Source organism: Bombina bombina, chromosome 5, assembly GCF_027579735.1.
Source record: "Bombina bombina isolate aBomBom1 chromosome 5, aBomBom1.pri, whole genome shotgun sequence".
In the NCBI taxonomy this organism is placed as follows: domain Eukaryota; kingdom Metazoa; phylum Chordata; class Amphibia; order Anura; family Bombinatoridae; genus Bombina; species Bombina bombina.
In genome coordinates this window covers 722,415,817-722,438,231 of record NC_069503.1, presented here as the reverse complement: position 1 = coordinate 722,438,231, position 22,415 = coordinate 722,415,817, and the positions used below count along the sequence as shown (strand labels likewise).

Sequence of the window (22,415 nt, the reverse complement as noted above, 5' to 3'; positions counted from 1 at the left end):
TCGGTCTTAGGATGGTCTTCCTGGTAGAGGGGTAACTGGAAAAAGAGAGAACACAGAGGCGCCAAACATGGCCTAGTACAGCCAAAAACAAAAATATAAAATCCACACCTGTGACAAATGAATACTCACAAACGAGCTGCACCCTTTGGTGCTAGTGGAGCAGACTGGAGCCTCTCAGTGGTCCAGCTCACTGGTACACTTCAGGGGTCAGGCGTGGTCCTAGGTAATGGTTGTTAGCAGATTCCTAGATGGACACAAAATGTGCAAACCATAGCCAAGTACCGTTTGATCAACACAATGGTGAAATGAGCTATCCTACTTACAGAATCCAAAGCACCTGTGGGTGCATAAACAGCAAACTGGAACCAAACAGTCGCCCAGTAGACTGAATCCTCCAGGAAGATATAGGAATTCGCTCAGGTGCCAATAATCATGTTAGCAAAATATAAGGGATATAAAATACTTCATAGAAGAAAGCAAGTGTATGTCTAAAAAATCTCTTTATTAAAAATGCGACGCATTTCTCAGCTATAACAAGCTGTTTCCTCAGGCTAAAAATATTTGTAAAACACATTCAGAATACACTTGCTTTATACCAAATCTAAAACTCCTCTAGAGCCAATCAGGTTGCTACAACCTTAATGGTCATCAAGTATTAACACCTGTCTGCAGGGAGGTTGGGAATGCAACCAACAGTCTAAACAAAGTTCAGCACAATAGTAAGAAAGCCTCAGCAAATCACAGTTGTGACAGAATAGTAGTCTATATGCATATCAGTATGAACAATGTAGTGTAATATAAATCAAATAATCATTGTATAGCATTTGGACATATACATAATAAATCTTATGTGGTGAGCTCTTTGCCTCTAAAAATTATGCAAGCGAGACAACATGAGCAAATGCAAACAATGAGATTCAGACCCTGTGCATAATGTTATTTTTCTGCATACAATATGCTCGATATACATATCTTAGTAAATCTTTATAAGATAAAAAGAAACAGAATATAATACATAAAACCATACATAAAACCATATCATGGTAGCATACTCAATATTATCTACTCTAGTGGTGATATCTTATTACAAGCCCTAATATATTCGTTGGTAACAATGTGTGATAAATGAGTTAGTAAATACTAATAAATGACTGATAAATACTGCTTTCAAGGATACCAATCCTCCTCTTTTTATTACCAGATATAACTCTAACCATCTTGCAGTAAACAAAATTCTCAATAAACACTGGTCGATCCTTACCAATGATCCAACTCTCAAACAACTTTTGGGTGATAAACCCAAAGTAGTATACAGGAGAGCACCAACTCTTAAAACGGCCTTAGCACCGAGCAAGATAGTGAGGGATAAATCGACCAGCCATAAAGTTTCCCCATGCATTGGGCTTGGCAGTAACAAGCAGAAGTCTCTGGTCTCCAAATGTTTCAGAAAACGCTGTGGTATGTGTTGCTATATTACTCACAGAGTTTCCTCGTTTACATCTTTTGTAACAGGGGAATCCTTTGTGATCCAGAATCACATGACTTGTGAAACATCTTTTGTAATATATTTGCTTAATTGCAAATGTGGGGTGCAATATGTGGGCCGCACCTGCCGCAGAGTCAAAAAACGATGGGGTGAACACGCATATAACATCAAAAAATTATCCAAATCTCACAGTGTCTCAAGACACTGTCTGAATTTTCACAAGACTCAAAAAGACCCCATTAGTATATTACACTACATTGTTCATACTGATATGCATATAGAATACTATTCTGTCACAACTGTGATTTGCTGAGGCTTTCTTACTATTGTGCTGAACTTTGTTTAGACTGTTGGTTGCCATCCCAACCTCCCTGCAGACAGGTGTTAATACTTGATGACCATTAAGGTTGTAGCAACCTGATTGGCTCTAGAGGAGTTTTAGATTTGGTATAAAGCAAGTGTATTCTGAATGTGTTTTACAAATATTTTTAGCCTGAGGAAACAGCTTGTTATAGCTGAGAAACGCGTCGCATTTTTAATAAAGAGATTTTTTAGACATACACTTGCTTTCTTCTATGAAGTATTTTATATCCCTTATATTTTGCTAACATGATTATTGGCACCTGAGCGAATTCCTATATCTTCCTGGAGGATTCAGTCTACTGGGCGACTGTTTGGTTCCAGTTTGCTGTTTATGCACCCACAGGTGCTTTGGATTCTGTAAGTAGGATAGCTCATTTCACCATTGTGTTGATCAAACGGTACTTGGCTATGGTTTTCACATTTTGTGTCCATCTAGGAATCTGCTAACAACCATTACCTAGGACCACGCCTGACCCCTGAAGTGTACCAGTGAGCTGGACCACTGAGAGGCTCCAGTCTGCTCCACTAGCACCAAAGGGTGCAGCTCGTTTGTGAGTATTCATTTGTCACAGGTGTGGATTTTATATTTTTGTTTTTGGCTGTACTAGGCCATGTTTGGCGCCTCTGTGTTCTCTCTTTTTCCAGTTACTATATAACTATTTTTAAATAAATAAAAACGTACCTGTGAAATAAAAAAGAACTAAGTTTAAACTATAAATTAAACTGACATTACTATTTTAAATAAATGAAAGAATCGAAAAATTAAAAAACCTAATATTACAAAATTATAAAATTTTAACACTATGATAAAAAAAAACTAACATTACAATATTATAAAATCAGCCAATAGAATGCGAGGTCAATTCTATTGGCTGATCCAATCAGCCAATCGGATTGAACTTCAATCCGATTGGCTGATTAAATCAACCAATCTGATTTTTCCTACCTTAATTCCGATTGGCTGATAGAATCCTATCAGCCAATCGGAATTCGAGGGACGCCATCTTGGATGACATCATTTAAAGGAACCTTCATTCAGTGTTAGGACATCGGAAGAAGAGGATGGCTCCGCATCGGCTGGATTGAAGATGGACCCGCTCCGATTGATTGAAGATAGAAGATGCCGCTTGGATGAAGACTTCTGCTGGATGGAGGACCTCTTCTGCCCCGATCGGATGAAGACTTCTGCCCGGCTGGAGGACCACTTGTGCCCGGATGAGATGAAGAGTTCGGCCCGGCTAAGTGAAGACGGCTCAAGGTAGGGTGCTCTTCAATGGGGTAGTGTTAGGTTTATTTAAGGGGGGATCGGTCGATGGGTGGTGGGTTGTAATGTTGGGGGGGGTATTGTATTTCTTTTTTTTACAGGTAAAAGAGCTGATTACTTTGGGGCAATGCCCCGCAAAAAGCCCTTTTAAGGGCTGGTAAAAGAGCTGGTTACTTTGGGGCAATGCCCCGCAAAAGGCCCTTTTAAGGGCTATTTTATTATTTTCGGGGGCTTTTTTATTTTATTAGGGGGATTAGATTAGGTGTAATTAGATTAAAATTCTTGTAATATTTTTTTATTTTTTGTAATTTAGTGTTTGGTTTTTTTTGTAATATAGTTTAGTTTATTTAATTGTATTTTATGTAAGATAATTGTAGTTAATTTATTGAATTAATTTATTGATAGTGTAATGTTAGGTGTATTTGTAACTTAGGTTAGGATTTATTTTACAGGTAATTTTGTAATTATTTTAACTAGGTAGCTATTAAATAGTTATTAACTATTTAATAGCTATTCTACCTAGTTAAAATAAATACAAAGTTGCCTGTAAAATAAATATAAATCCAAAAATAGCTACAATGTAACTATTAATTATATTTTAGCTATATTAGGGTTTATTTTATAGATAAGTATTTAGTTTTAAATAGGATTAATTTATTTAATTCTAGTAATTTTATTTAGATTTATTAAAAATAGATTTAAGTTAGGGGGGTGTTATGGTTAGGGTTAGACTTAGGTTTAGGGGTTAATACATTTAATATAGTAGCGGCGACGTTGGGAGCGGCAGATTAGGGGTTAACAAATATAATGTAGGTGTCGGTGATGTTAGGGGCAGCAGATTAGGGGTTCATAGGTATAATGTAGGTGGCGGCGGTGTCCGGAGCGGAAGATTAGGGGTTAATAATATAATGCAGGTGGTGAGGATGTCGGGGCGGCAGATTAGGGGTTAATAATTGTAAGGTTAGGGGTGTTTAGACTCGGGGTTCATGTTAGGGTGTTAGGTGTAGACTAAGAAAGTAGTTTCCCATAGGAATCAATGGGGCTGCGTTAGAAGCTGAACGCTGCTTTTTTGCAGGTGTTAGGTTTTTTTTTTTCAGCCAGCTCAGCCCCATTGTTTCCTAAGGGGAGATTGTGCATGAGCACGTTTTGCCAGCTTACCGCTACCGTAAGCAACGTTGGTATTACAGGTAGAAGTGGCGCTAAATTTGCCCAATGCTCACTTTTCTGAGGATAACACAGCCATTCAGAAAACTTGTAATACCAGCGTTGTTTAAAGTGAGCGTTGGAAAAAAAAGGCTCGTTAGCACCGCAAGTTTTTACCAACAAAACTTGTAATCTAGCCAATAGTTTCCAAAACCAAAGGATTTAAATAGCTAATTAAATATACTGATATGTGTACTATCTCATATATCCACACAAACAGGTTCCCAAAATATCTGGGGCCATGGTCCATATATAAACTCTTAATTGGATTTCATTGCATATTTTAAAAGGGGCATAATAAGATATTATGGGTTAGATTACAAGTGAGGTTCAAACAGTTTTGTGCAAGAGATATGGTCTGTTTGTGATAATTTTTTATTGCGCTGATATTACAAGTTGAGCAAAATCGCAATTGTGCTAGCGCAATCGCCATCTACGCTTCAATCCTTACCGCAATCTCAGTGCTGTGGTTAACTGTTTACCGAAACTAAAAAGTTGCACAAAGCACATAAAAAAAAAAAATGATTACAAAGTACACTTACACTCATAATAACACCGCCTAATAATATGTATTTAAAAAAAATATTGCACAAAAAAAGTTAGAAGGGTTCAAAGATATGAGATCTCGGGTGTTAGGGAAAAAAAGACGCCAACGTACTTTAACATATAGATACATATATTGCTAAATATGTATTTGTATGTATATAGATATGTCTATATATGTGTACATATATATATGTATTTTTATATCTAAAGACCGCTGCTCCATAACCTGTCCGTCTGCTCTGAGGAGGTGGACAGAACTAGCTTGAAATCAACCTGATCGACTACGATTGACACCCCCTGATGCAGAGGGTGGCGTTGCACCAGCAGTTAACACGAGCTGCTGGAGCAATGCTGAATGCGGAGAGCGTATTGCTCTCCGCATTCAGCGATGTCTGTCATATATGATCCTCTGAAATAAATAAATAGGCCTCATAGATATATAGAGCCCTTTGCAATTAAATAGAGGAAAACATGATAAAACATATTTATGCAATATTCATATATTATAAATATTTTAACTATGTATTTACTGTAAATATTTTACATTATATTTTACATTTGCTAACACAAATATGCTATGTTGTTTGCGCGATGAGTGTTAGGTTTTTTTTTTTCAACAAATTTTTTTTCTCCATTGACTTCTATGGGGAATGCGAAAATGTGATCGTGTTTGCGCAGTAGTACATTCTTATTCTTGCCGACCAGAAGCCAGTATTAGATAAGATGTACAATGATTTGGTTTAAATGTAACACATTTATTACAGATGAATAATTTATTATAAGCTTTTGAGATGAGGGTGAAATTGTAAAACCCTTATAAACTCATTAAGTAGCTTAGTGATAAACAGGGACAAAAAAGTTGACTACAATGTACCTTAAAATAGAGAAGGTAACAAATAGATGTCAAGAAAGGTTTATGCAGATTGGAGCAGAGGAAACAGAGAGCAGTCTGATTCAAATGTGTAATTTGATGGTTTATAGAGCCAGTAAAAGTTCCTTGTCAATAATAAGTTGTTTCTTTTTTAGCTTGAGAACATACTACTGGACTCCGGCAACAATATCAGGCTGGCAGATTTCGGGTTCAGCACATTTGACAAAGGCCAACAGCTGAACTTGTTTTGCAGAAGACCTTTGTATATGGCCCTGGAGCTATACAAAGAACTCCCATACGATGGGAAAAAGTTGACATCTGGGCATTACTCTCAATGCAATTCCTACTAACTGCTTTGCAATCTCTGAATCTGGTCTTAACGTAAGCACCTAACTAAATCCCAATTTTTATATTATATGTAACAGAAATAAGCATGACATATCAGACAATAGAATTTATTGCTGGGGAGATAAAGAGCTCTATTGGTGATATTTGTTTGAGGGTGGTGATAAATGGTTTAAACCTTGTTAACCCTTCCATTTCTACTGATTTTTTTAGGTGATTGCAGTTAATTTAGTTAACATAGAGTATCGGGCACCTGCAACATTATCACACCACTCCAGGAGACTCTTAGAGGCAATGCTGCAAATTGACCCTCAGAGAAGGTGGACATTACATGTGAGACTCAAATTCTTCATTTTATATAAATTAACACCTTACTCACACACACATAACATGTTACTGACGAATAAGGGAAAGATAAGCTAGTGATTGAGTATTCAACTGTCACTGGGTTTGACAGACAGATGACACTTCAATAAAAACGTATATATTTGTCATTTCAATGTATTCAATCCATACTCTGAGGCCCATTTATTAAGCTCCGAATGGAGCTTGAGGGCCCGTGTTTCTGGCGAGTCTTCAGACTCGCCAGAAACAGCAGTTATGAAGCAGCGGTCTAAAGACTGCTGCTCCATAACCCTGTCCGCCTGCTCTGAGCAGATGGACAGAGATCACCGGAATTCAACCCGATCGAGTACGATCGGGTTGATTGACACCCCCCTGCTGGCCGCGAATCTGCAGGGGCGGCATTGCACCAGCAGCTCACAAGAGCTGCTGGTGCAATGCTGAATACGGAGAGCGTATTGCTCTCCACATTCAGCGAGGTCTGTCGGACCTGATCTGCACTGTCGGATCAGGTCTGACATACCTTTGATAAATATCCCCCTAAGTCAGTTTAAAGTGAAGTGCCAGACGTGACCATAGTAGTAATTTACATTTTAAGCATCAATTTTCTCTGCATTTTATAATTTCACATCTAAAATGAATGCAAGCAGTTAGTCAATGGCAAAACTTCTATATGAAAATGTATGTTTGTAATAATTTCTTAGTATTATTTACATTAATTAATTTCTAACCATAGAAAATCCTGAAGTACAAATGGTTGGAGAAACCATCTCTGGTGAGTATTTGTATTTACTGTTTCTGTATTGTCCGTGTAACTATACCCCACCATGAGAGCATTATAATGTATACACATTAGCAAATCTTCACATGTAAATATAGAAATGACTGTGGGATTTTCTCATAATCCTTATATAATAATACATATGTATCCAGATTAATTTATTTGTGTTTCACTCTATCCCTTTCCCACATTCTCCCTCCTTACCCACTGCTTTTCTCTTTTAAATTACTGACACTGTCTTATCTCTCCACTAGAGTGAAGAACTTCCGAATTCCACCGTAGGAAGCTCTGACATGTAAGATATCAAAATTTCTCAATTATCTATAACCCCCGGGGGAAATGGGATGAAGGTGTTTTAGTAGTTGGTCTGGACATGACAATGTTGAATATTGAGAGCTTTGGCCAAATTTCATCACATTTGATTGATCCGCATTATCCACATTTAACCCCTTCATTATGGGTGCAGTAGCCTGTACATCAGCTATCACAAGGCCTCCCAGGACTGTAAGAACGCGGGTCCTGCCAACAGCGATGAGACTGCGCTTTTTCTGCATGCCTCAACGTTTTTACAGCCCAGGAAACCATCGCAGCAGCCAATATACAGGGTACAGTGGTAGCAGAGAAACGGTTAATACAACTATATGTAGAAATAAGTGTCGGAGAAAACAGCTTTCTTTTATGTATAGTACTTGTTTCCTGTATTCATTAAGATCTTTCCAGTTACAGTAATCCCTGTGCTATACTATGGTGCCATTTAATAAGAAATGGAAGTAGATGTATGAGATTAGGTAAAGGTTATGACATGGGTACTATCCAATCAATTACAATCTTAATGAATCCCTTAACATTTGTTTTGTAGTAATGAATATTTTTAAAATGAATACTTAAAAGCTTTTGGATTAAAAAATGTTATAGGGTACCAGAGTCTCCAGTTAAACAGACTGTTTTAGCTGAAAAATAATTTTTAATCTGCTAGAAATGACCAATTCCTTATATGAAGTGATAGACCTCAAACAAATGCACAAAACAATTTTGGTCCGTTGGGTTGGAGCATTATGTCTGTTATAGGTGCAGATCATGTTTTACAGCTGACAACATTAAAGGAATAGTAGATTAACATTTCTGCAATACTTTTAAAGCATTTCAGTAGTCACAAAGGAAAGTTCATTTGCCATTTAATTTGTGACCTATTAAATAGATGATAAAAGCATTTTACTTTTTAATAAAAACTATATCAACTTTAATCACTAAATAATCCTTATTTTGATAATTGACAACTATTATCAATATTTTGTCTCCGATCCAATCATACTTGTTGCTTTTATTTATGGAATTACAGATCTTGGGTAAATATTTACATGTAATTGTTATTTTGTCCCTAACAGAAACCCCATAATAATATTGGATCCTGAAGAAGAACCACGAACCACATAGTGGGAAACTTTTAAAAACTGCTTCTGCTGTTACAAATAATATCATCTGGGGATCCAGCAGCAATAAACATCTAGACAGGAGTTAATTACCACCCAGTCCTGGAGCATCAATTCCCTTGTCCATCTGGCCCAGGAGCTAATATCATCTGTCCCTGGTGCAACTCAGCCCTCACCCTTACCAAAAATATCTGGCCCAGAATCTAATACCATCTGACCCTGGTGCGACTCAGCCCTCACCCTCGCCAAAATCATCTGACCCAGGAGCTAATACCATCTGGCCCTCTTGCAACTCAGCCCTCACCCTAACATCTGGCTCAGGAGCTAATACCATCTGGCCCTGATGCAACTCAGCCCTCACCCTCGCCAAAAACATCTGACCCAGAAGCTAATACCATCTGGCCCTGGTACATCTCAGCCCTCACCCTCGCCAAAAACATCTGACCCAGAACCTAATACCATCTGGCCCTGGTACATCTCAGCCCTTACCCTCACCATAACATCTGGCCCAGGAGCTAATATATCTGGCCCTGGTACATCACAGCCCTCAACCTTGCCTATAACATCTGGCTCAGGAGCTAATACCATTTGGCCCTGGTACATTACAGCCCTCAGCCTTGTCTATAAACATCTGGCCCAGGAGCTAATACCATCTGGCCCTAACACTTGCCTAATAACATCTGGCCCAGGAGCTTATGTACTTATGGCCCTGGAAATCCTTCATCCTCCTCATCTATGCCAACTACAATCTAGCCCAGGAGCTTATGTACTTATGGCCCTGGAAATCCTTCATCCTCCTCATCTATGCCAACTACAAGCTAGCCTAGGAGCTTAGGTAACATCTGGCCCTGACCTTCATCCTCTTCATCTACACCAACTGTGACTGGCTCAAAAGCTCCAATAGCCTTTAGTATTGTACAACCTTTGCAGAGAAATGCTGAGAGACAGGTATGTCCAGGAGAAAGTTAAACTCAAATGTGTTTAAACTGCACAATCTTTGTTCTACCTTTTCCACACTTACACTTATTATGTGTAGATATAACTATAATAGAAACAGGAAATCAGCCTCCTTAGTAAAAGTATTAATTGTCACTGTTCCACTCTTAGTTAATTCCTACAACATCTATTTGTTACTACTGAATATTTCTGAAATTAACACACCTAAAAGTTCTAAAGTCTCAAAAATGGGACGGCTCCTAAGCTTACATTCCTTCTTTTCAAATAAAGATACCAAGAGAACAAAGGAAAATTGATAATAGGAGTAAATTAGAAAGTTGCTTAAAATTGCATACTCTATCTCAATCATGATAGATAAAATGTGGGTTTCATACCCCTTTAAAGAAAAGGAAAGTGGAATTATAGCGTGAGAGTCTTCAGTTAAATATTATTTTTAAATATTTAGACCATTTTAACTATTTCAGTAAAGGTCAATATCTACAAATGAACAAATGCATTTTGTCTTGTTGGGTCAGTTGGATTATGTGCTTGGCAGGTGGAGAGTACAAGTTGTGGTCTCTAAGGCTTTTGGAGCAATATTTTTGCGTTTTTGCTATAGTGAAAACTCCGCTAGGATTTAAATTTTTGCGCTAGTCGGGTTGCACTGGTATTACAAATTGAAAGAAAACTGTTTTTTCTCACGCGGTAACCCGACGTGCAAAAAGTCGAAATTTGAAAATCACCATTGTATTCACGCATTTCCCCATAGAAGTCAAGGGAGAATAAAGGTTAAAAAAAGATCTAACATCCCACTCTCTCACGCAAACACCATCACATATTCGCAATAGTGCTAACCCGACATGAAAATATGAATATTTAATTTTCCAATGTTCTTTACATAATCAAATAAATAAATATTTATACATATATCTGATGTGTATATATATATACTGTGTGTGTATATATATATATATATATATATATATATATATATATATATATAATTCTATACCTTGAAAATTTTATTTTAAAACTATTTTATTCTTTTTTTCACCAATAAAAAAATGATAAAAATGTGTCTTGTTAGGAAGAAAATACATATTTATACACCGTAATGTAATAAGTATACAAACCTAATGCAGACATCCCAAGTCTCCCTGAAGTTCAGGGAGTCTCCCTGATTGTAATAGCGGCTCCCTGATGCCAGCAAATGGAGTGCAATCTCCCTGAAATTCCAAGTACTATGATCCAATGTGGCCCAAATCCGGAAAAGTGTTTCTTTAAAGAATGTCTTTAGTTCCTGGGACGTTATAGAACCCTCAAAGCATGCATCAGTAACCAAAAAGCCCCCACTGATGTTAATAAAATAAAACACAAATACTACCTTATTTACTGCACGTAATTAAACTTCGTATTCTAAAATATTTGAGCATTCAACAAGCATACGATCACTAGAAAATAGGTTTGTTGTATGTGGTTGTGCAATAAAGCTACTTTTTTTTGAGACTTTAGTGATAAGCTACTTTAATTATAAGTCTCTATCTTATTTAGGGTTTCAAGGTGTCCAATATATAACTGAGAGGGGGGGGGGCGCAGTAGCGGGTGAAGCCACCTCCCTGAAATGAGTTTTTGCAGGTTGGGATGTCTGCTAATGTACAGGGAGTGCAGAATTATTAGGCAAATGAGTATTTTGACCACTTCATCCTCTTTATGCATGTTGTCTTACTCCAAACTGTATAGGCTCGAAAGCCTACTACCAATTAAGCATATTAGGTGATGTGCATCTCTGTAATGAGAAGGGGTGTGGTCTAATGACATCAACACCCTATATCAGGTGTGCATGATTATTAGGCAACTTCCTTTCCTTTGGCAAAATGGGTCAAAAGAAGGACTTGACAGGCTCAGAAAAGTCAAAAATAGTGAGATATCTTGCAGAGGGATGCAGCACTCTTAAAATTGCAAAGCTTCTGAAGCGTGATCATCGAACAATCAAGCGTTTCATTCAAAATAGTCAACAGGGTCGCAAGAAGCGTGTGGAAAAACCAAGGCGCAAAATAACTGCCCATGAACTGAGAAAAGTCAAGCGTGCAGCTGCCAAGATGCCACTTGCCACCAGTTTGGCCATATTTCAGAGCTGCAACATCACTGGAGTGCCCAAAAGCACAAGGTGTGCAATACTCAGAGCCATGGCCAAGGTAAGAAAGGCTGAAAGACGACCACCACTGAACAAGACACACAAGCTGAAACGTCAAGACTGGGCCAAGAAATATCTCAAGACTGATTTTTCTAAGGTTTTATGGACTGATGAAATGAGAGTGAGTCTTGATGGGCCAGATGGATGGGCCCGTGGCTGGATTGGTAAAGGGCAGAGAGCTCCAGTCCGACTCAGACGCCAGCAAGGTGGAGGTGGAGTACTGGTTTGGGCTGGTATCATCAAAGATGAGCTTGTGGGCCTTTTCGGGTTGAGGATGGAGTCAAGCTCAACTCCCAGTCCTACTGCCAGTTTCTGGAAGACACCTTCTTCAAGCAGTGGTACAGGAAAAAGTCTGCATCCTTCAAGAAAAACATGATTTTCATGCAGGACAATGCTCCATCACACGCGTCCAAGTACTCCACAGCGTGGCTGGCAAGAAAGGGTATAAAAGAAGAAAATCTAATGACATGGCCTCCTTGTTCACCTGATCTGAACCCCATTGAGAACCTGTGGTCCATCATCAAATGTGAGATTTACAAGGAGGGAAAACAGTACACCTCTCTGAACAGTGTCTGAGAGGCTGTGGTTGCTGCTGCACGCAATGTTGATGGTGAACAGATCAAAACACTGACAGAATCCATGGATGGCAGGCTTTTGAGTGTCCTTGCAAAGAAAGGTGGCTATATTGGTCACTGATTTGTTTTTGTTTTGTTTTTGAATGTCAGAACTGCATATTTGTGAATGTTGAGATGTTATATTGGTTTCACTGGTAAAAATAAATAATTGAAATGGGTATATATTTGTTTTTTGTTAAGTTGCCTAATAATTATGCACAGTAATAGTCACCTGCACACACAGATATCCCCCTAAAATAGCTATAACTAAAAACAAACTAAAAACTACTTCCAAAACTATTCAGCTTTGATATTAATGAGTTTTTTGGGTTCATTGAGAACATGGTTGTTGTTCAATAATAAAATTAATCCTCAAAAATACAACTTGCCTAATAATTCTGCACTCCCTGTAGTAAACCTAATATAGCATATTTTAGCAAACTTTATCTCACATTCTCCAATACTTGTTTATTTTATGACTGGTAAATTATTTATAAAATTATATAAAAAAAATTATGTTTAGATTATAAATATTATTTTGTCACCAACAGCAATACAAGTATCGTGAAAGTAAAGAGAGAAAAAAAGAACCAAATGGAGGAGAATCTGGAGCCCATCAATAAACGTTGCTGTTGCTGCATAACATAAGATCAGTTGGGGGAACTTCTAGAAGGAACATCACCTGAGAGTGAGCCCCCTGCAAGCCTGAATAAAGCTTTATTTAAAAAAAGAAGCCCCATTTTTGACCCTCAGACTCCTACTGAACCTTTTCTGAAGACGGCTTCTCTCAGCCACAGAACTTACCTCAAAAATGTGAGGTAATTTAAAGGGACATTAAAGTAATTTATATAGTGATCAAAATAAATCACTGTATTACAAAAGATCTAAATACAAAATAAATGTTTAAAAACAAAAACATTTAAAATTGTTGTTGTTTTTTTTAGTATATTTTTTTGTACAATTTGCATTGTTTTGCAGTCCAGGTTTACAACATAAAAAAAGGCCCTTTGAGTGCTGTTTATCTTTGCTGTAGCCAATTAGAGACAAATATCCACAAGCTCTTGCACTGCCTAAGCAATCACAGTGTAAAATGTGGTAGCATAGTTAGTTTCAATGGGAGGGAAAAAATAAATACATTTCTAGGCACTCACATCGTGCAAAAGAATCTATCAATATCTTGAAAAAATTGTGGTTGCATGAAGATTTGGAGATAGAGAGGCAGGGAGACTGGCTGGAGATAGAGAGGCAGGGAGACTTGCTGGAGATAGAGTGCAGACGATAGAAATGCAGGAAGACTGTCCGAAGATAAGCATACCCCCAACTGTCCCAATTTTCGCTGGACAGTCCCGATTTTAGGGGTCTGTCCCAAGAAGATTGACGTTTGTTCCGCATTGCCCCATGCATTTTTAAAAACAAATATATATATATTTTTTTCAATTCTTTTGGGCCCATACTTGGTAATCACGTGACCACATGTTACCAATACACAGTCAGTGGTTTTTGACACATGTGACTGCATGTGCTGTGTTGACTCATCTTTGAGCTTAGGCATGAGAAGGCAGCGAACGTGCCATGGTGTTGTCTCGAGTACTTACTTGGAAGTTCTGACTGGTCACCTCAGGAGCCTCACTGTGTCTACTTACTAGTGTGGTAGTGTGCTGTGAGTCTCTGAGGACGGCGGTCAGGACTACTCTGGCCATGGGTAAGATCTGAGAAAAGTTCAGACTCAGAGTTGGATCCTCAACATCGCTTGAGATTTATTTCCCCTTTTATCCCAGGCTGTTTATACACAATGTATTACTTTACAGTTGTACGGTGGGTTTTGCAACATACTCCTAGCCCTATCCCTGCAGTGTGAAAAGTGACCTCACTGAGAGGCCCATTTATCAAGCTCCGAGTGGAGCTTGAAGGGCCGTGTTTCTGGCGAGTCTTCAGACTTGCCAGAAACACAAGTTATGGAGCAGCGGTCTAAAGACCGCTGCTCCATAACCCTGTCTGCCTGCTCTAATGAGGCGGACAGGATTTGCCGCAATTCAACCCGATCGAATACGATTGGGTTGATTGACACCTCCCTGCTGGCGGCCGATTGGCCACGAGTCAGCAGGGGGCAGTGTTGCACCAGCAGCTCTTGTGAGCTGCTGGTGCAATGCTGAATACGGAGAGCGTATTGCTCTCCACATTCAGCGAGGTCTTGCGGACCCGATCTGCACTGTCGGATCAGGTCCACAAGACCTTTGATAATTCGGCCCCTCAGTCTCCATTATTAGGTCACATAAAACAGGCATTGCATGTTAGAGAGGGGGTCAGGCAGGAGGATTTATTTACTGCTCCAAGTGCCTTTTTATTACACAGAGCACTTAATACCTGCTACACCTCGGAGTATCATGTACAAACATAAGAAAAACACGGTACAAAAAAAAAAGCAGAAGCTTTAATTTGTTAGGAATATTCATTCTGCTGTCAGTTACAACGCTTCTGTACACATTACCGCTTGCAGACTGGGGGAGGAGGCTTCGTGTTGCGAGGAATTAAATAATGAAAGGATATTCCAAAGTTGCTGTATTATTATGCATAATTAAATATTTTGCATTAGAATCTCAAACTTGTTTAAGCAATAGAAATGTTTTGCTCCTGGTACCTGTGACACACACACATTCTCCTACACATTCTATATTTCCCAGTATGTGTTGACAAAATCATATCGGAAACTACTGATAAGGGAAAGGACTGGTCACATTTCTGGAAACTGCACTGCTCAACAGTTATTAGTGTAGGAAGGAAGAGGAAGATGCTAAAACTTGAAGTTTTAATGACTTTGGGTATAGACAAGACAGTTGATTTTCTTTCTGCCCTTTAGCTACTTACCCAGTTACAGGCATACATGTGTTTTCAGAGGCAGTTGAGTCACTGGTTACTAGAAAGGTATACATGTTAATCTCATGAAAAAGAGTTAAAGGGACAGTCTACACCAGAATTTGTATTGTTTAAAAAGATAGATAATCCCTTTATTATCCATTCCCCAGTTTTGCATAACCAACACTGTTATATTAATACACTATGATTACCTTGTATTTAAGCCTCAGCAGACTGCCCTCTTATTTCAGTTCTTTTGAAAAACTTGCATTTTAGCCAATCAGTGCTGACTCCTAGGTAATTTCACATGCGTGAGCACAAATGTTATCTATATGACACACATGGACTAATGCCCTTTAGCTGTGAAAAAAATTCAAAATGCATTCAGATAAAAGGCGGACTTCAATGGCTAAGAAATTAGCATATGCTTAGCTTTCTACTAAGAATACCAAGAGAACAAAGCAAAATTGATGATAAAAGTAAATTGGAAAGTTTTTTTAAAATTACCTGCCCTATCTGAATCATAAAAATTTATTTTTTACTAGACTGCCCCTTTAACTGAAATACAGTAACTGGAATTGCTGCCGATAGAGATATTAAGTTCCTGCAATTGTGTTCTCAGTGCATGTGGGTAGTCTACTGTGTGAAATAGGGAAATGACTAACTAATTCAGATATTACACAGATTTATTTTCTAAGAATAATGTAGGTGTTATATCCCATTTCAAAATATCAATATGAATCTTTTACCAAATTAATCTATTTAACATGGTTTCCTTTACTTTTTGCTAACACTTGTGGGATCTGTGACAGGCGGAGGAGGATTATATCAAATTATTCATGTTTGGGGGCGAAGGTGGGAAAGGATTTAAGCATTTGTTTTGTTGTAAGTAAAAATAAACATGTATTGTTAAGAACAGTGAAATGTGATTCAGACTCTAATTTATCCTCAGCTTGAAAGAAACTAAGATACAGATTTCATTGCAGTTGCAAAAGTTTTTTTTCTTTCCGGCAAAAGTTCAAAGGGACATGAAACCCAGTATTTTTTTTCTTTAATGTGATTTTTAAGAACTTTCCAATTTACTCTTGTTATCAAATTTGCTTTATTCTCTTGGTATCCATTTTTGAAGGAGCAGCAATGCACTACTGGGAGCTAGCTAAACACATCTGCTAAACTTGCAATACATACATACACACACATATATATATATATATATATATATATATACATACACATATGTGCTATTTTTACTTCAGGGTGTAGCTGTAGTCCATTTCAGTCTCTTCAGTAGAGCATTGGTGGCTTTTAAGCAAAGGGAACTTGTGGGACATAATTCTCACAGCGCCTCCCTCATATTTAAATAAAAGTTGCTGCCCTTATTATTATTTTCCACAGGTCAATGTGAGGGAAAGGACCTCTCCAAACCTAGTGAGCTGCCTTGCAGCCAGGCAGATTTATTGAGGTAAGTGCTAATTTATTTTCTTAAGCTGCTTTAAGGAAAAGATATGGCACTTTACTATTTCCCTGACAGGGATTTTTAATACATTACTCCTAGTGTTGTACGGGGGATTATGTATGGCAGTATTGCGGGCCCTGGGGACTTGAGGAGAACTTGGCTCATTTTGGTGATTTTATTAACGTTTTTGCATTAAGATGTCTGCTGAGACGTTATTTTTGAAACGCTCGCGATGGGCGCGGCTTGTGTGAGGTAAAAATGTATCTATTGCGCATTTGTTATTCTCTCACTTCCTGTGTATGGAGGAGAGATATCTGCATCTTATCGTTTTTCAAGTTTAACTGTCATTTGTTTAGCCTGTCATTACTGAAACAGCTCCAGTTTGGATTCAGGTTTTAAAAAATAAAGCAGTTTCTTTTTAAATAGGCACCTCAGCAAAGCTATTGCTGAGGTGTAGAGGCTGTTTGAGGTGTTAAAGGGACAGTAAAGTCAAAACTAAACTTTCATGATTCAGATAGGGCATGCAATTTTAAACAACTTTCCAATTTACTTTTATCATCAAATTTGCTTTGTTCCCTTGGTGGTATTTTTGAAAAGCTAAACCTACCTAGGCTCAAACTAATTTCTAAACAGTTGAAAACCGCCTCCTAGCTCAGAGCATTTTGAAAGTTTTTCACAGTTAGACTGTGCTAGTTCACATGTGTCATATAGATAACATTGTGCTCACTCCCATGAAGTTATTTAGGAGTCTTCAGTGATTGACTACACTGCATGTCTGTCAAAGGCACTTAGATAAGGAGGCTGTCTGCAAAGGCTTAGATACAAGGTAATCACAGAGGTAAAAAGTATATGAATATAACTGTTGGTTATGCAAAAACGGGGAATGGGTAATAAAGGGATTATCTATCTTTTTAAATAAGAACATTTTTGGTGTAGACTGTCCCTTTAAGACATTTTTATTACTCAATATCTTGTAAAATAAAGCAGTTTTTTGCATTGCATCAAAAATAAAGCAGTTGCGTTTTAAAATTTAAAGAAACAGTAACATTTTTTTTCTTTATTTAAATTGTTCATAATTTAATTATTTAATTATTTATATTTATTCTGTTAAGATGGACCAAGACTCTGTTACAGATTACAGATGTTCTTTATGTTTGAATGCTAATATTGAACCACCAATTCCTTTTTGTTCCTCATGTGTTAAGAGAACATTAAATCTTAAGGATAGATTTTTTTGAGCCTATATTGTCTAAGACTGATGCTGTCCAGGAGTCTTCTGACAATGTGCAAGATATGCCACATTTTTCTCCTCAGGTGTCCCAAATTTTAGTACCCATTAATTCAGTTCCCTGCGCTTCCTCTCAAGCTCCGGCTGGGGTCTCCTTGCAAGACATTGCTTGCTTCATGTCTTCTGTAGTTTCTGATGCGTTGTCTGCTTTTCTCATGCTACAGGGAAAGCGCAAGAGGAAGTCTAAAGAATCAGTGCGTAAGGTATCTGACTCGGTCGTGGCTATTCCGAATGTTTCCTCTCATAAATCTGATGAGGAGGATTTTTCGGTATCATATGAGGGTGAAATCTCAGATTCTGACAGTGTAATTCCTTCCTCTGATGCTAAAGTTGTATCCTTCAGGTTTAAGCTGGAACACCTCCGTTTACTACTCAAGGAGGTTTTGGCTACTCTGGACGACTCTGACTCTACTGTCATTGTCAACCCTAAAAAGTCTAGTAAACTTAACAAGTATTATGATGTACCTTCCATGCTGGAATGTTTTCCCGTACTAGATCGGGCTTCAGAAATTATTGTTAAGGAATGGGGGAAGCCGGGTATTCCTTTTTCTTCTTCTCCTATTTTTAAGAAGATGTTTCCCATTGATGACTCTATCAAGGAGTCTTGGCAAACGGTCCCCAAGGTGGAAGGGGCAATGCAATTTCCACTTTAGCTAAGAGAACTACTATTCCCATAGAGGATAGCTGTTCTTTTAAGAACCCTATGGATAAGAAACCATGGATAAGAAAATGTATGTTCACCAGGGTTTACAATGGCAACCTGCGGTGTGTATTGCTACTGTTTCTAGCGCGGCAGCATACTGGTTTGATGCGTTGTCTGATTGCTTTCAAACAGACATTCCCCTTGAAGAGATCCAGGACAGGATCAGGGCTCTTAAATTGGCCAATTATTTCATTTCTGATGCTTCCCTTCAAGTTATCAAGTTGGAGCAAAGATTTCTAGTTTTGCCATTCTGGCTTGAAGAGCTTTATGGCTGAAATCTTGGTATGCAGATGTGTCGTCTAAGTCTAAGCTTTTGTCTATTCCTTACAAGGGAAAGACCTTGTTTGGCCCAGCTTTGGCTGAGATTATTTCATATTACATTACAGGAGGAAAGGGTAATTTCTTTCCTCAGGATAAGAAAACTAAGCAGAAGGGACGTCAGAGTAATTTTGGTTCCTTTCGAAACATCAAGGGTAAACCTTCCTCTCCCTCTACAAAAAAATTCAAGACCTTTCCCCACAGGGGCAGATTTCTTCTCTCAAGATTATCTGTAGACCAGATAAAAAGAGAGGCGTTCTTACGTTGTGTTTGGGATCTATCCGAAATGGGAGTGATAGTTCCTGTTCCAGTACAGGAGCAGGGTCTGGGATTTTACTCCAATCTGTTTGTGGTTCCCAAGAAAGAGGGAACCTTCAGACCAATTTTGGATCTCAAGAGTCTAAACAAATTCCTCAGAGTACCGTCCTTCAAAATGGAAACTATTGGTTCCATTCTTCCCTTAGTTCAAGAGGGTAAATTTATGACAAAAGTAGATTTAAAGGATACGTACCTTCATGTTCCCATCCACAGGGATCATCACAAGTTTCTGACATTTGCTTTTCTCCACAAACACTTCCAGTTTGTGGCTCTTCCTTTCGGACTAGCTACAGCCCCTAGAATGTTTTCTAAGGTTCTGGGATCTCTGTTGGCAGTGCTCCGGTTACAGGGTATTGCAGTGGCACCTTATCTGGACGACATTCTGGTTCAGGCCCAGTCTTTTCATCTAGCAAGCTCCCACACAGAGATACTTGTATCCTTCCTGCGCTCTCACGGTTGGAAGGTTAATCTGGAAAAGAGTCCCTTAATTCCATCTACAAGGGTAGTCTTTTTGGGAACCATAATAGATTCCGTTTTGATGAAAATATTTTCGAATATTTTCGAATCTTGTCTGTTTCTTCAGTCCTCTCCTCAGCCATCAGTGGCTCAATGTATGGAGGTAATCGGTCTCATGGTAGCCGCCATGGATATTATTCCTTTTGCTTGTTTCCATCTGAGATCTCTGCAGTTATGCATGCTCAGACAGTGGAACGGGGATTACGCCGATCTGTCTCCGCAAATTCATTTGGATCAGATGACAAGATATTCTTTTCCTTGGTGGTTGTCTCCGGATCATCTCTTCCAGGGAACCTGTTTTCGCAGACCTATCTGGGTGATAGTGACTACAGACACCAGTTGGGGAGCAGTCTGGGGCCTTCTAAGGGCTCAGGGAACATGGACTCGGGAAGAATCTGTTCTCCCCATAAACATTCTAGAGCTAAGAGCAATCTTCAATGCTCTTCTGGCCTGGCCTCAGTTAGATTCTGCCTGGTTTATCAGATTTCAGCCGGTCAACATAACTTCAGTGGCTTACATCAACTATCAGGGTGGAACTCAGAGTTCTTTGGCAATGAAAGAGGTGTTCAAGATTATTCAGTGGGCAGAGACCCACAACTGTTGTCTATCTGTGGACTATTGGGAGTGGACAATTGGGAAGCTGATTTTTTGAGCAGACAGACCTTTCACCCAGGGGAATGGGAATTGTATCCGGAAGTGTTTTCCAACTTGATTCTCAAATGGGGACAGCTGGATCTAGATCTCATAGCATCTCGTCAGAATGCCAAACTCCGGAGGTACGGGTCGAGGTCCAGGGACCCTTAGGCCGTTCTGATAGATGCTCTGGCAATTACTTGCAATTTCAATCTTGCATACCTATTTTCTCCGTTCGCTCGCCTTCCTCGGGTCATTGCTCGGATCAAGCAAGAGAGGGCGTCTGTGATTCTCATTGCTCCGGTGTGGCCTCGCAGGATTTGGTATACAGACCTAGTGGAGATGTCATCTCTCCCTCTTTGGAAACTTCCTCTAAGAAAGGACCTTCTACTTCAAGGGCCCTTCCTTCATCCAAATCTAGTTTCTCTGAAGCTGACTGCTTGGAGATTGAACGCTTAATTTTATCTAAGCGTGGTTTTTCAGATCAGGTCATAGAGACTATGATTCAGGCTCGCAAGCCTGTTACCAGGAAAATTGACCATAACATTTGGTGTAAATATCTGTATTGGTGCGATTCCAAAGGCTACTCTTGGAGCAGAGTTCGGATTCCTAGGATTTTATCTTTTCTCCAAGAGGGTTTGGAGAAGGGGTTATCGGCAAGCTCCTTGAAAGGTCAAATTTCTGCCTTATCTATTTTGTTACATAAACGTCTGGCAGAGGTAACAGATGTTCAATCGTTCTGTCAGGCCTTGGTCATAAACAGGCCTGTGTTCAAACCTGTTACTCCTCCCTGGAGTCTTAATCTTGTTCTTAAGGTTCTTCAGCAGGCTCCTTTTGAACCTTTGCATTCCTTAGATATTAAGTTGTTATCTTGGAATGTTTTGTTTCTTGTTTCTATTTTTTCTGCTCGTAGAGTCTCTGAACTCTCGGCTTTACAGCATGAGTCTCCCTATCTTATCTTTCAGGAGATTGTTGTTCCTTCTTTATGTCCTAATCCTTCTCATAAGGAACGTCTTCTGCACAACCTAGATGTGGTTCTTGCTCTGAAATTCTATTTACAGGTGACTAAGGATTTTCATCAGTCTTCTGCTCTGTTTGTAGTTTTCTCTGGGAAACGTAAGGGGCAGAAAGCTATAGCTACTTCTCTTTCTTTGTGGCTGAAGAGTATAATTCGCTTTGCCTATGAAACCGCTGGACAGCAGCCTCCTGAGAAGGTTATGGCTCATTCTAAGAGGGCTGTTTCCTCTTCCTGGGCATTCAAAAATGAAGCTTCTGTAGAACAGATTTGCAAGGCTGCAACTTGGTCCTCTCTACATACTTTTTCAAAATTGTATAAGTTTGAGACTTTTGCCTCGGCTGAGGCTTCCTTTGGGAGTAAGGTTCTTCAAGCAGTGGTGCCTTCTGTTTAGGTTCCCTGTCTTGTCCCTCCCTTATCATCTGTGTCCTCTAGCTTGGGTATCGATTCCCAATAGTAATTAGATGATCCGTGGACTCATTGTGTCATTAGAAAGAAAACAAAATTTATGCTTACCTGATCAATGTATATATTTCTTGACAAGATGAGTCCACGGCCCGGCATGTTTTTGATGACAGGATATTTTTTGTTATGTTATGAACCTCAGGCACCTCTGTACCTTGTTGCTTCCTTTCTCTCCTTTACTTTGGTCGAATGACTGGGGTCGGATAGAAGGGTGGTGATATTTAACAGTTTTGCTGTGGTGCTCTTTGCCGCCTCCTGCTGGCCAGTAGGTGAATATCCGAATAGTAATTAGATGATCCATGGACTCATTGTGTCAAGAAAGAAATAAATTTATCAGGTAAGCATCAATTTCGGTTTTTTCCTGTGCAGTCCCAAGGCAAACACATTACTCAATTTAAGGACATAATAATCCAGGAATGTACCAGTTTATGCCAGAATTACAAAATGAAACATCAAAATTTAAGTATTAAAGAAA

At 38.8% G+C, this 22,415-nt stretch overlaps 1 long non-coding RNA gene across 1 annotated transcript; it reads left to right on the top strand.

Moving 5' to 3' along the window:
- The first annotated feature begins 6,339 nt into the window (after positions 1-6,339).
- On the top strand, positions 6,340-9,517 carry LOC128659489 (uncharacterized). The gene is made up of 4 exons (XR_008402402.1): positions 6,340-6,411; positions 7,157-7,195; positions 7,456-7,496; positions 8,587-9,517. It is a non-coding gene; the product is annotated as an uncharacterized LOC128659489 (long non-coding RNA).
- Positions 9,518-22,415: the final 12,898 nt, after the last annotated feature.